Source organism: Varroa jacobsoni, unplaced genomic scaffold (genome assembly GCF_002532875.2).
Source record: "Varroa jacobsoni isolate VJ856 unplaced genomic scaffold, vjacob_1.0 scaffold_555, whole genome shotgun sequence".
NCBI classification, from domain to species: Eukaryota; Metazoa; Arthropoda; class Arachnida; order Mesostigmata; family Varroidae; genus Varroa; species Varroa jacobsoni.
Window position 1 is genome coordinate 26,413 of NW_019213457.1, and position 13,519 is coordinate 39,931.

At 35.5% G+C, this 13,519-nt stretch overlaps 1 long non-coding RNA gene across 1 annotated transcript; it reads left to right on the plus strand.

Moving 5' to 3' along the window:
• The first annotated feature begins 8,812 nt into the window (after positions 1–8,812).
• On the plus strand, positions 8,813–11,554 carry LOC111261420 (uncharacterized). Its single transcript, XR_002680966.1, has 2 exons — positions 8,813–9,631; positions 11,057–11,554. It is a non-coding gene; the product is annotated as an uncharacterized LOC111261420 (long non-coding RNA).
• Positions 11,555–13,519: the final 1,965 nt, after the last annotated feature.

The window sequence follows — 13,519 nt, forward strand, 5'->3', positions numbered from 1 at the left end:
CATGAGAAATAAAAAAATTGCAGTTTACGAAAAATGAAGGTAATTTTTTGTTTAATTGTATTGTAATAAAGAATTATATTAACAATAGTTAATAGGCAACAAAAGGATAGTCAATATCCACTTCACGCAAAAGCGATGAAGATCGTAACTTCATACCATCTCATTACACAGGCCCTTACGAAAAAGTTATAGGATTATATCTTTTGGCCCTTTTCCTATATAGTACCTAACATTGCAAATATCGCACTCAGTATGCTCAGGGTAGGGCGATGAATTCTTATGCTTCGTCACATGCGCTAAAGTTTCACTCTTGACGGTCATGTGTATTCAGTACAAATGACACCGCTATTACAGTTGCATTTCGGGTATAGATCACTCGTAATTTTCAAAATACTTAAAATTAAGTATCTGTAAATAATTCATAGTAAGCAATTTAAATTCGCTCAAATAACGAAAACGAGGTATCGTTTTCCACCATGATGATTTGGTTGTGTTCTACAAAAAACACTCGCGGCTAAGAATGATGAATGTATGCGTACCCGTTATGACAAACCGCTAAAGTTTTCCATATTTAAGTACTGTATTATGTATAAAATGAATGGTCAAAAAAGTATTGACCGTTTTACAACTAGATTTTCAAATAACGTACCTCAATTCATAGGCCTAGTAATATGAGTCAGCGTCCATGTTTTTTGAAACGCTAAGGCCTGGACAATAATAGATACGTAAAAATTCCGATTTAAGATAGATGGCTTTAAAGATGAGTAAAATGTCTACCAAATATCGCCATATTTCACGATTTTATTACGATAAAGGCATAAATGCTGCCCAGGCCCTTTTAAAAATATGCTGTATATGGTTGAGACTTCTTATTGAAATAAACAGCCCAAAAAAAGTTCCATCGTTTCTGACATATAAATATCAATGTAAAAGGTGTTCCTAGAAGTGACCAATCAATTTTGAAAAAAGTTGATGGAATTATTAGGGAAATGAGACGCGAGTGTACTACAAACTAAACATTTTTAAACCGCTGTAAAAAAGCCAGCTATGAACAAAGCTTGATCTATAAATGTCACATGAATTATTCCAAAATAATTTACTTGCTCATATTTCCATTTGCCAAACTACACAAACGCAACAAAATCGAGCCATTTTTTAGGCGGTTGGCCGCGGACAACGAAAACCGGATCGTACACGACAATAATAGGTAGAGAAGAAAGAATAAGATAAGTTTCAGTATAGTTGGCAAAGTTCAAACTGATACCAAAGAGTGATTTGTAATGTTGTGGAAGGATTGTGCCTTATCGTCTGACAATTGGGCGGTCCCCCTCTGTCGACTTACCAGATTACAAGAAGTTATTGAATAAAATCAAGCACAACTAGTAAATATAAAGAAAGACGTCATTTTCTTTTGTAAAAAAAACTTGTGTAGGAAATTTTAATGCATTTCCCGTATAGCTCGGTCTTGCGCTTTCAGACTATGATCTGCTTGGGATCGCAAACTAACACCATCAAAGGAGTTTTTCAGGGAGAAATTCAAACATTAAGTGTCGCGGCTTTTCATCAAAAACCTACAGACGTTTCACGATGATGGGATTATAATATTACAATAATAATGGTAGAAGGTCATCGAGCAAAAATACGAATATATAGTTCAGTAATATTCTTTGCAAAAAAATATTCTGAATTTCGGATCAAAAACAGTCAAAACCTCTTCGGCAACCTAATATAGACAGACGGCCATTACTTTCCGCGAATAATAATCATCACTTTTTTGGATAGAGAGTAGTATTGTAAAAGGAAGAATATCTTTTGCACTTAAAAGCCTACTCACGTTACCAAAAGATCCTTAAATTATTGAAAGTTAAAATGCAGCGATTATCTTAGTGGCAGTCCGTATTACTACTAGCAGCAGGCGTCTAGGGTGGCAAATTCCTGTAGGGTCTAAATTAATGTCGGGAAGAGAAAAGCAAGAGGGTTCTTTAACTAAAGAAAAAATATAACTGTTATGATTGGTCTAAAGTATCATGTTGTGTGAGCTGTAGGGCGTCGTGGTGCCATAGCAGAAAATACCTTTTTATTATTTATAACAATATTCTTTATGAAGTCGACACCTTCGGCCTACACTTCGCACTTCTTAAAGGTGAGTCGGTGGAGAGAGCATTGACAGAATCATATAAAAGACGAGAAAGCGATATAAGTAGTACTTCATAAATACAAAGTATGTGTTTGTGCATAGACTGTTAGGTTAGCAATAATATTTTTTTTTATATATAACAACAACAATTGACTGTATTGTGTATGTGCCGTAATTTTCTACAGCTTTCTCCCATTACGCAATCAATTCATTTGTTCCGTCCGTGAAACACATTTGGGTGTGGTGTGAGCTCGGTCAACCAGTTTTAGAAACCGGCTTCAATGAAAGGAAAATTCCGTTACAAATTTCATCTTTTACGATCATGAAAGATTATAATTTCAGGACGGGGACTAAGGTGTTCGCTTCAGATGCTGTGGAACTTATATACTCATTAAAAACCTATGTTAAAAAAAATACGTGTAGGGGACTTTGCGTGCACGCCGATTTTGCTTGTGGTATAATTCAACGTGCACCTGGACTTACAATTAGTTTCTCTCTGATCTTTAAAATCGACCTCAAAAAATACTTCCATTCCGCCATCTGTTTTCTTCGCTCTTTCTCCGTTAGTAATGTTTCTCGCTACCCTTCCTTTTTCGTCATTCAAGATAACCCTTGGCACGAAGCTTAGACAATATGGTGGGTGCAAAACAACAATTATCACCTACAATAATGAAAAGTAGTTTTAAAAAAATATTTATAAAAAATCACAAGAATTGAACAACCAACTGGTGAATGAGACTTTAGAGAAGGAGATGAAATCTCATATAGGTTATGCGAAACATGTCAATGTACAAAACGCAACTGTATATACAAAAACCGTACTAGATGGAGAACAGTAGTCCCAAGAGACCGTAAAGGAGAAGTTGAGCCTAGGTTTCTTTGCAGGGCAGTTTTTACGACTTTTGCTATGTGAGGTCTGGAATTGTCGTAGAGAAGGATAACGCTGCCTTGTCTGTCAGATCACTTCCGTGGGGTAGCTTTGTGCACCTGATGCAACCGTGTCATAGACGGATTTTCATTGACCGTGTTGCTTTTGTTAAGCATTTCTGGGTGTAATAAAGCTTCCTAACCACTGAATGCAATTCATATTCCTTTCCGGATAGAAATCTGTCTTAAAAGTTAAAATTTAACGTTTACTCCTGCTATCCGTAACGATTCCATGTAGAACACTAGGATTTGCTGTGATCACATATTGTTCGATGCCAAACAAAATACTGAAAGGCATGTGTTTTTAATTTCATTTTGTAGATTCGGGAGACCTGCCGATAGTCGTATTACTACGAACCATATGTCTGCAACATTTAGTAACTGCTGCCGACCATCATTACCGATCATTGACGATTGTTTTAGGTGGTTTCCCTCGACAACTAATGATCGATTTAAACAGGGTGCATTTTTAATTCCAAGATATTAAGTTTCTTAAACCACGTTTGAGAAGTTCTCGTTAGCATGGATTCTACGTCGTACATCGCACGAATATCTGTGGTTTCCTGAAGATTGTCTTTGACAGATTTATCCATCTGAATATGAAATTCCGTTTATTGTGCAATAATACAACCGGGTCATAGAGGAGGGAGAATTATTTCGACACCCGTTCTACATCGTTATTTGCTGAGCTCAAAAATCTGCCGAAACGTCTAGAGTTATTTGTGCTGGAGTGAGTTTGCTTAGTTCTTAATCTGAAAAATATACCTAAAGCCGGTTGATCATTTCAGGTGGATGAAAATCTTGAAGGCAAACAGGTGAACCTCATGAATTAACTAAGAAGATAAGTACAGACTATCATCGGGAATCCTGAATGCATACAATTTTTGTCAAAAATGGAAAACCCGAGTGCCCTATGGACTTAGTAAAATGTTTCTCATTGCTTCTCAATATTTTGCCCAACCCCAAACAATCGTAACTATGATAAAAGGTCTCTTCAGAGAATTTTTAACATGAAGAGGAATGGTATTTCTACGATATGAAGCGGAGAAAGGACTGTAGGGCTCAAAGCGATATGTTTAATCCGAGAGTTAGTCAGAATAATCTGCGTTTGGTGGGACCTGAAGGGCTCTATACATTGAAAAAAGCTTTTGATTGAAAAAAATCAAGACTGTCAATAAATATCTGTATATGACTTACTTGTCTTGAATAAGCGAAGCTATCAAAAAAGATCCGGTGGAAAAGGCAAAGTGATCTTTCTTTAAGATAATGTTAGACCAGACATGGCAAAAGCTGTTGAAGCAACCCTGTAAAGGCCTGAGTAGAAGACTTTTTTGCCTCACCATTTACTTAAATTTCGTGCTGATGAAAAACCACTTTTTCCGATAGCTCTGAATACTACATTTGGCAATAAAGCGGGTCTTTTGTGACACAAGGCGAGTTCTTCAGCACCAAACCTCAAAACGTATAGCGAAAGAGAATTAACAAATTCGTTCAGGAACGGGAGAAGGTGGTAGAGAGTTAAATATATAATCCATTAATTTGTTGCTGAAGTTAGAATAAAATGCAGCAATCTTTTTGCAATATATTACTTGGTATGAGGTTGTGCATCAAGTTCCCATGTTTTTTTAAACTCTTCTCATTTCTCCTCACTTGATACTTACTTCTTATACACTGTTTGAAAGCGCTTTTACACTCTATCGGTATATTGTAGGTATTATGTAATGAGCGCAACTTCAATTCTAAAAATAGATGTTCCAGATAGAAGAAATTATTTTCGACACTTCTATACTATGCAGTCTGGTCAGGCTATATACAACAATGATGCTAGCGCTAAGAGCACCGCTTTGTAACAGTGGTTTGTGAAATTTGGAAACGGTATTCTACTATATAATGCGCTCTACTGACTGATCGTTTGAATCTGATGACGACCATCTGGAGGCATTTTTGAAGAAAGACGGCTAACAGGCATCTCGAGAATTGGTCGAAAAATAAACTACAACCACAGGACCATTGTTTGTCACTTTAAGGCTTTTAATGCCTTTGATGAAATGCGTAACGGCGACACCTTACGTAAAACTTAAAATATATGAGGTTTGGAGCTTAAGGATCTCAAAACATTCAGAATACAACAAGGAATACACGGCTTAACATTGTGCCCTAGCATCTTGCTCGGCATCGAGTGTCACGCGGTCACCTAACCGATTTTTAACGAAAATTGTTACTGTTGAGAAGTGGTATCTGCACATCAGTATGAATCGGAAATGGGAATAGATAACTCTAGAAAAGAAGGTTCAGGGATTAACCAGAAGGCTAAGACGAAAGGTCCGACTAGATTTTCATCCAAACAAGGCTATACGTTGCGTTTGGTGGGATTACAAGGGTCTGATTCACTAAGAATTACTTTCTACTAACAAGACAGTTGGTCGGCACGTTCATTAGGCCTCAATTAGATAGTTAAATTAAAAATCGGACAAATGAGGCCAGGTCATTCTGCTGCATGAAAATACGTGGCCGCATACAACAAACATCGTCAAAGCTGCCCTCCTGGACTTCAAATGAAGGGTTTTATTGCACTCTGCATGTTTTCATAACTCTACACCAAGAGATTTTCACCTTTTCTGTTAACTGTGCAATCGTATTCGAAAACGTAATTGGAAAACGTTTCCGAAACGAAAACCGGTATCTTCCGGCGAGAGTAAAAACGAGAAAACTTTGTGAACATTCACGAGAGGTGCATACATATATATTCTTCATATTCTTCCATATATTAAATTGAATATTAGGTTCTCCCTGAATATTGTTTATTACTCTTACCATAAATTTTGAAGGTTATATACTTATATATATATATAAACAGCAATAAAAAATATTCAACGATAACCTATTATTCAATTTAATATATGGGAATATTAGGAAGTACAAAATCAACAAGGAATTACAGTTACGTGATCGAACATTATAAAGTATTTTAAACCGACTTAAGAAAAACAACTGAAAACAATCGACAAATACGGTTTCGATTTACATAATCTATTTTAAATACTATTTGTTTGTGACTTTACTTTTTCTTGAGTAGTTGTTCAATCATATATATGTAGTCCGTTTTTTATTGTTTGCTTAACTTATCATCGGTTTTGTCATTTTATAACTGATTTTATTTTATACGAAGTTCTTACATAAGTTCTTACAAGTGCATATTATTTGGCACATATTTTATGAGGCGTATTTTAAGAAATAATATTTTCGGTTTGAAGCATAATTTCATGTGAAAAGTGTTGGGCCATATGGAAGAAATGATAACACCGAACTAAGTGAAGAACGGCAACAAAAACTTAATGTTTCAAAATAGATGCAATTGATTATACATCATACTCGTTAAAACAACATGATTTCGATTGCCTAAATTGTTGGGTGAATTGTTAATTGCAAAGGTAGTAACAGTACATAAGAACTGATCCATTTCTCAAATTAGGTCAAGTAAAACATCGGCTTTGTCTATACTTCAAGCATCGACCAACATACTCCAGACCATTCATTACCATCATTCGACAAGTCAACCTTATTATCATTATCGTTACCGTTTTTTAGTGCAAATAATCGCACTACATCAGCAAAGTCCAGCTGTTGAGTTGAATAATAAACTGAGCGGAATATATGACTGAGGTCTCGAAATGGCACACCACTGACATAATTTCCTACCGAGTTACTTTCTTACTGGGTTGCTCATACCCGACTAATTAAATTATCTAAATAAAATTGGCAGATGTTAAGGGAAACCTTAACCGTGTGGCTTAAAATCAATATATTTAAAAACATCAAAAGACCTATTTAGGTTGTTTGCATACATTTTACATGATATGTTACTATGTAATAAGGATAAAATAGCAATATTGACATAAGCTAAGGATGAAGAGAAAATATGGAGCGTACTGAGTAGTAACCGAGGTTAACTGACGCTAACGATTTATAAATCTGGCTGAGAGCAGCAGCCGGTAATACAAAATACACAACCCCGGGGTGAGCACTGCACTATTGTCTATTTTGCGTTAAAGAACAAGGGCGGAAGTAGTAAAATAGCGTCATTTGAATTACAACGGCCGATACAATCCAAAAGCAGTGTGCAAAGTGACACCTACGCGAGTTATGAAATTGGACAGGTTGAAAGCTCACTTCGTGCGCGGGTAACAGGACAGCATACTGGAAATTTATATATATATATATATAGAAGAGTATAGCTAATGGTTTAGGTTCGGGAGCTCGATTTATGTGAATATGTAGAGTTTGAAACATCCCCATGAGATAATACAAGGAATTAATATGAAGTTACCAGAGAATATTTCGATAGTTTCTTTTATAATGCAACGCATGTGCATTTACGTCTATGTTGAAACAGAACGTTCTAATCTTTTTTCAACCAGAGACTAATTCGTTCAGCAACGTGTAAAATAATAAGTTATTTTGGATATTACCGCATGATAAAGAACTATTACCTTTAATCTAGGGGTCACTAAGTTTTATTATACTATAGCAAACGGTACAATGATATTTAAAGCAACTGCACGGGAAGACCCAAATTACTTTCTAAAATAATTGGACCGGCTAAAAATCCAACTCGTTTTAGCTGTTTTCCAAAAGTTTGCATGAAATGCTTCTGGAGTACGCTTTACAGGTTTCGACGTGTTCAATGCAGATTATTTATTTTCAATCCATAATGTCCTGCTGTATTATGGCTGGGATCCTTATTCTAGTTCGTATCGAGATACTCTGATTTCTCGTATTTACATTTTTATAAAATTTCGTGCTCAGTGCTCAAAAATTTGCGCTTTTACGATAAAAATTGTGATACAGCGTTTTACATATCTATCAATTTTGCGATGCTGCCACTTAAAACGAATTCGGCTTCTCATCTTGTTTACCAGAATTGCATTTAATCGAGAACAATCGTTGCATGCGCTGTTTAAACTTATTTTTAATTGAGTGACACTAAGCCGTCAAAGTACAAACGTTTCTTTTCATTTAGTGTAAGGGTCTGATCCGTTAGCATCCTTGAATATATCAGAGCTAAGCATATCAACGTTTACTGAATAATAGAATTAGGAAGAAAGTAAGTCTTTCCTATTGAAACTAGAATTAACACCAACTGCCCTTTAAAAATGCTGTCTAAGCGCATGGTATCTTAACCAGCTCGCGTGTTCTATCTTTATTGGGCCGGTGATGACATGACAAGCCTGAACAGCTTAAGCATTTTTTCTGTTTGCGGAAACCAACGAAATAAGTAACTAAACTAGTTGTCGCACCTTGGGTAAGCAATCTATAAAAATTCTACAATTGTATAGTTCCAACGAATGTTTTAAAAACTTATTTTTATTTAATCATCAAATCATCAGAATTTGCTGCATTACGTTAATCATTGCGATACATACTAAACCTATTATCAGTACAAATATTTTGAAAGAAGCGTATACTTAAATGCGATTTAATTGCAACTTACCTTATCAAGTTTTTTATTCGATAATGACGGTTTATATATAAGAAGGACTTCTCGCGTGTCAACTGTAGTCTAATGATATTAATTAACATTACTGTAATGTACACGCCTGTTTTGGCACTTTACTGCATGGAATGTGTACTAAATATCGAAATTCAAAATAAGGTGGCTATTTATAGTAGAAAAAGAAAACATCTAATCTTTAGTTAAGCATTAAAACAAGACAACAAAAGTAAGCATAAAAAACGTTTTTATTTACACAAATTTTGTAGCATATATGAATTAGCATGAAAGAGACCAGATAAAAAATAAGTAATTAGAAATAATAAAAAATGATGAAATAATTTTAAAACAATTTTAGCATTGCTAATTATGGTTTAGTTGCAAGGAGATAATGTAAGAAAAACTGCTTTCCATTAAAGAGGGTGAATTACGTTTTTATAAATACATTGCTGAATGTAATAGTCATCCAATATATTCACAAGCATTTAGTACACTGGATAATTTATAAACATTTATGAATATTCAATAATTATAAATAAACTATAGTACTACAGGCATAATCATTAAACTAAGACCAACCGCGCCTAAACAGTTATTATCTAATTGTGTTCATATAAATAACTGTCGACCAACTTATCTGCCTTCTCCGCGCCAATCGTAATCCTATTATTTCCATCAACTCGATATAAACTATTTGCTCGCTTCTTTCAAAACTGCGAAACTCTCTTTTACCTTTATAATATGCACGTACAGCGCAACCTTTTTTCTATGTGCTATCTTGTTCAACACGGTACATAAACAGCAAACCTTGTCCCTAAATGTCTAGTTCCTTGTGTTTATTCCCTATGGGTTGTATTTCCGTCAGGCATTTCCGTCAGCTGTTAAGTAGTATTTGCATTCCGTTCGACTTAAATGAGAAACAAAGCATAGAAGTTTAACCCGTACGCTTCTATGCTTATATATGTGCATTCAAATTTCGCAAGACAAAAGACACAAGTTGCTCAGTTGACTAGAAGATAAATCTAGAACAAAATTTCAACCGTAGGATGTACCTAAATTCAACCTGAAGAGAATCCGTGAGTGACGATACAATTTGCGCCATTTAATGATTTCTATATTTTTGTATACCAGCCTTTATCCAATGAGGAATTTTTAAGTCAGTTTCTACATAAAGCAGAAACAAAAGTAGTTGTCGTTTGTGTGAAAACGAAAGAGACGAGCGACTAGAGGGCCATGTGTCCGATCTAATCAGGACACAATTCGCACTGTACGTTTCGTGCTGGACGTGATTTCTAAGCAAATTTCGTTCGAAGAACAAGGATTTCTTCCTTTTTACCAGAGTGCGTTCTACTGAAGAAGTGCACTTTCCCACCCAGTGCTCGTCTCTATTAGCGGTAGTGAAAGCGCAAACGACAAAGAACAACTATCTTTTCTCACGTTATATTCTGCTACCACTTGTACAGGAAATATTTTATTTCTGTGCCCGGGAGGAATTCATGTACGAAAACTCGGAATATAGGGTGCCAGACCGCTACGGATGTTTGTTGATCGTTAAATAAGCACCAATCAAACAGCTTTGCACATACTTAGAGATTCACATCCAAAACAGACATCTAAATACTACAGATAATTTCTCTGTTATTGGCCTAAGGTATTTGGAAGGACACGCGGGTTCCTGCTTCTGAGAAGCTAGCTGTGTTAAAATTTGTCACAAAAATGAGGCATAATGAACTTTATCTCTTGCAATCATCAAATATATATTAGGGCATGAGAAGGTAACTAATACCTCATAATAACAGCCAGACACTAACAAATATTTCATGTTTAATTTAAAGATCTATTTTTTGTCACCAAATCGGGCTCAATTTGTTTACGCTCATATGCTCTTACCAGGCAGTAATTGTTCAGTTTTTAAGTGTATACGTAGGACATTTGGATTAAGGCGCCAATCTCTCTGTTGTATATTAGAATACTGTTATTACAATTGAGGTGCATATCTCAAAAAAGATTTCTCTTACTTGAAACTATAACACCAATCTTCTACCATCAAATATCCTTCAACAGATTTAATTAACGATGTCAATCACGCTTAGCGCTGTGTTTACCTCAGGTTCTCCGACAAGCTTATCGATACAATCAGAAGCATTTTCTAAGTGTCATTATAGTGTTAGCCAACTTAAAGCGTGAACTGGTTGGCCCAGAGATAATATGTATTGGATTTTAAATCACTGAGACTGTAACTGGATATTTGTAAGTAGGTTCTCTTAGATCCATTAATCGGTTGCATGTTTTCGCGCCATGGAAAAATATCTCTAGCAGTAACGATTACATCGGTAGTTGCAATTTGTGCATAGTAGTGTAAGGGATTAAATTAGTTGATAGTACAAACCCAGCTAGCGTATAACAGTATATCTCCGGTGAAGGAATACTATTTTACGCTAACTACGATTTCATTTAAAGGTGAAATCCTTTTTGAATACATCCTTATAAACGTTTTACAGAACCATATTCCTGTACTGATCTATTGGAAACTTTTGACGGAAAAATATCTAATCGGATCTTCGATAAACATCTATTCACACCAGACGATGTGCTACTCTTTTGAGGGCTGAAAGATAAGTGCTTTTGTAAGACTATTGATTTTTTCACGTCAATGATAGAAAACCTAAAAATTTCTGATATTCGTGGAAACCTACACAGATATAAATCTATAAGCCCAACGCCTCCTTCTTAAGCGGTTTTATGCGTACACTTGTCACTCATTTGCTCATCTAATAATAATAACAAAGAAGCAATGTTTTCCCGAGTTGTTATTAATTTCAGACCTGAAGAAACAGGCGGTGTCAACTAAACGTCTTCAGTTGTAAACGATCGGGTTGGATTATTTGTAGTTTGCCTAATTGTCATGCAGAAACGAAAACTGCCGCATGAATAACGTTTCATTTATCTAGTATTAATAATGCCCTAATAAAAGTATTTAAATCTTTTTAAGCATAAGATGAACGTGTGAACTAAGATATAGCCTAATGTGTCATGTGCGACAAAATGTCCGTATAACGAAATAAGCGAATTGATCTTTATTAAGATCAATTCGCTCCTCGTTAAATCTCGTTCCTAAGGGCAGCTCTGGAATGGCCTAGATCACTTTTTATCGGTTTATTGCGACAATCAATAGTTAAATATATATAAATAAATATGGTATATGGCATTGTGAGTCCCTTGCTAATCCAGTGATGTTCAAGCATGGGGCGTCATTTTACAGTAAACGTGGTAAAATTAAGTGCGTAACAAACTTGAGAAAATCTGTGGCAAGTTCCTGAATCAAAACTGGTCCTTTCTCTGTTGAGAAGCAATTAACTTAAACCAGTGCTGCGATGGCTAACATTTTTTGACATGCGCCACATACGAAACCGTGGTAAGATTGTCTAATACTTCAATTAGTAAAGATTGTTTTAGACAAGATAAATGAAATGAATTGAAGAACTCGAAACTATTTGTGAAACACAATTCGGGCTATACAATCTGCTTAATCTGCCGCTAGGACAGTTAGAATTCTTATTCAAGTTAAACAGGGCACATAGTAACGTACTTAGATCTCTAATAGAGATAGTAATTATTTACATGAATACCTGCGTTTATTTAACAGCTCGTAGTAGTAACTCTTGCAGTAGCCAGCATACTAAACGTTACTTGAGTCAATATGAAATCAACGTGTATCAAATGTAATCCACACCTTACACGCCCTAGAAAGCGGCAAAGAAGACTAAGCTTTGAGTTGCACAGTGTCATTGATTAAAATAAATGTGCCGAGTAATAGGCCGCTGGAATAGCAGCGGGCAGCGTTGATCAGTCTAATTTAGTTTAAATGGATTAGATAAGGAGCTAGATATGGCAGTTACTGTACACCGTTCGGATGCGTTGATTACCTATTCCGTTATCTATGTCACGTGACAAGAAAATGGAGGTGTTAAAGTTTGCCTAACGTGTTCAAGTTTTAGGGTAACAAAACCTGTGCGTGCTGCCTTTCCATCGATCTTTGAAGAATATCCTTGCAGGGACCAAGCAACTCTCGAAATGACTGATTCGTTTCGTCACACAGGGTTTACAAGCTAATCTTAGAATTAATACTATATGAATACGTGAGAGTATCTTCGGGTAGATACGTGTGAGTGCCGTCTTTCGTACATGCACGTTAGATCTCACTAAAACAATGCGTATAGTCATTGCTACATAATTAAATTGATGATAGTCTCATAATTACTTTTCAAGGTAATTCATCATTATTTCTTTTCAATGCACCAGATCGCTTCCACAAATATATTCTTGCAAAAATCATAGGTAAACCATGCGAAAACCATACGTGAACAAGTGTGGCATGCCTGACAAGATATGCTGCCGCACACACAAAGGCGGCCATGACAACAATGTAATAATTACAAGAAAGTCTACATTTCCAGTGACATAGTCGAAAACAGTCTAAGTCGACAGTAGATTACTTCTGCAAAACAACTACCTACAAATAATATATTCGGAAGAATAGTTAACTCTCAGAAAATTCGTCGCTTCGTTGAGGCTCTGCTTATAATGAAAACTTAGTTTGTTTGATACGTAGATAAACCACGGTAGGCCTTATTCTTCAGTCTCGACCACACTCCAGTCTCGCAAATAGCGGTTTGCTCGAAACATACTTTTTATTTTTAAAATGTGAGTTGCTTTTTATTGTTTTATATGTTTGGTGTTCTATAGACTTAAAGAATCATTAGGTATAATCATTAGATATTTCATTACGTCCATCTAACTTAGAAATTTTACTGTTAGAAAATTAATTTTTTAATAATCTTCATTAATGCTGGAGGAACTTGCTTTTATCACTACATTACCAAGTCGAACATAAGAAAGCATATCTCTTAGCCAGCGTATTTTAAGTTTATTAAAAAAAAACACGCAAATTAGTTAAATATCGC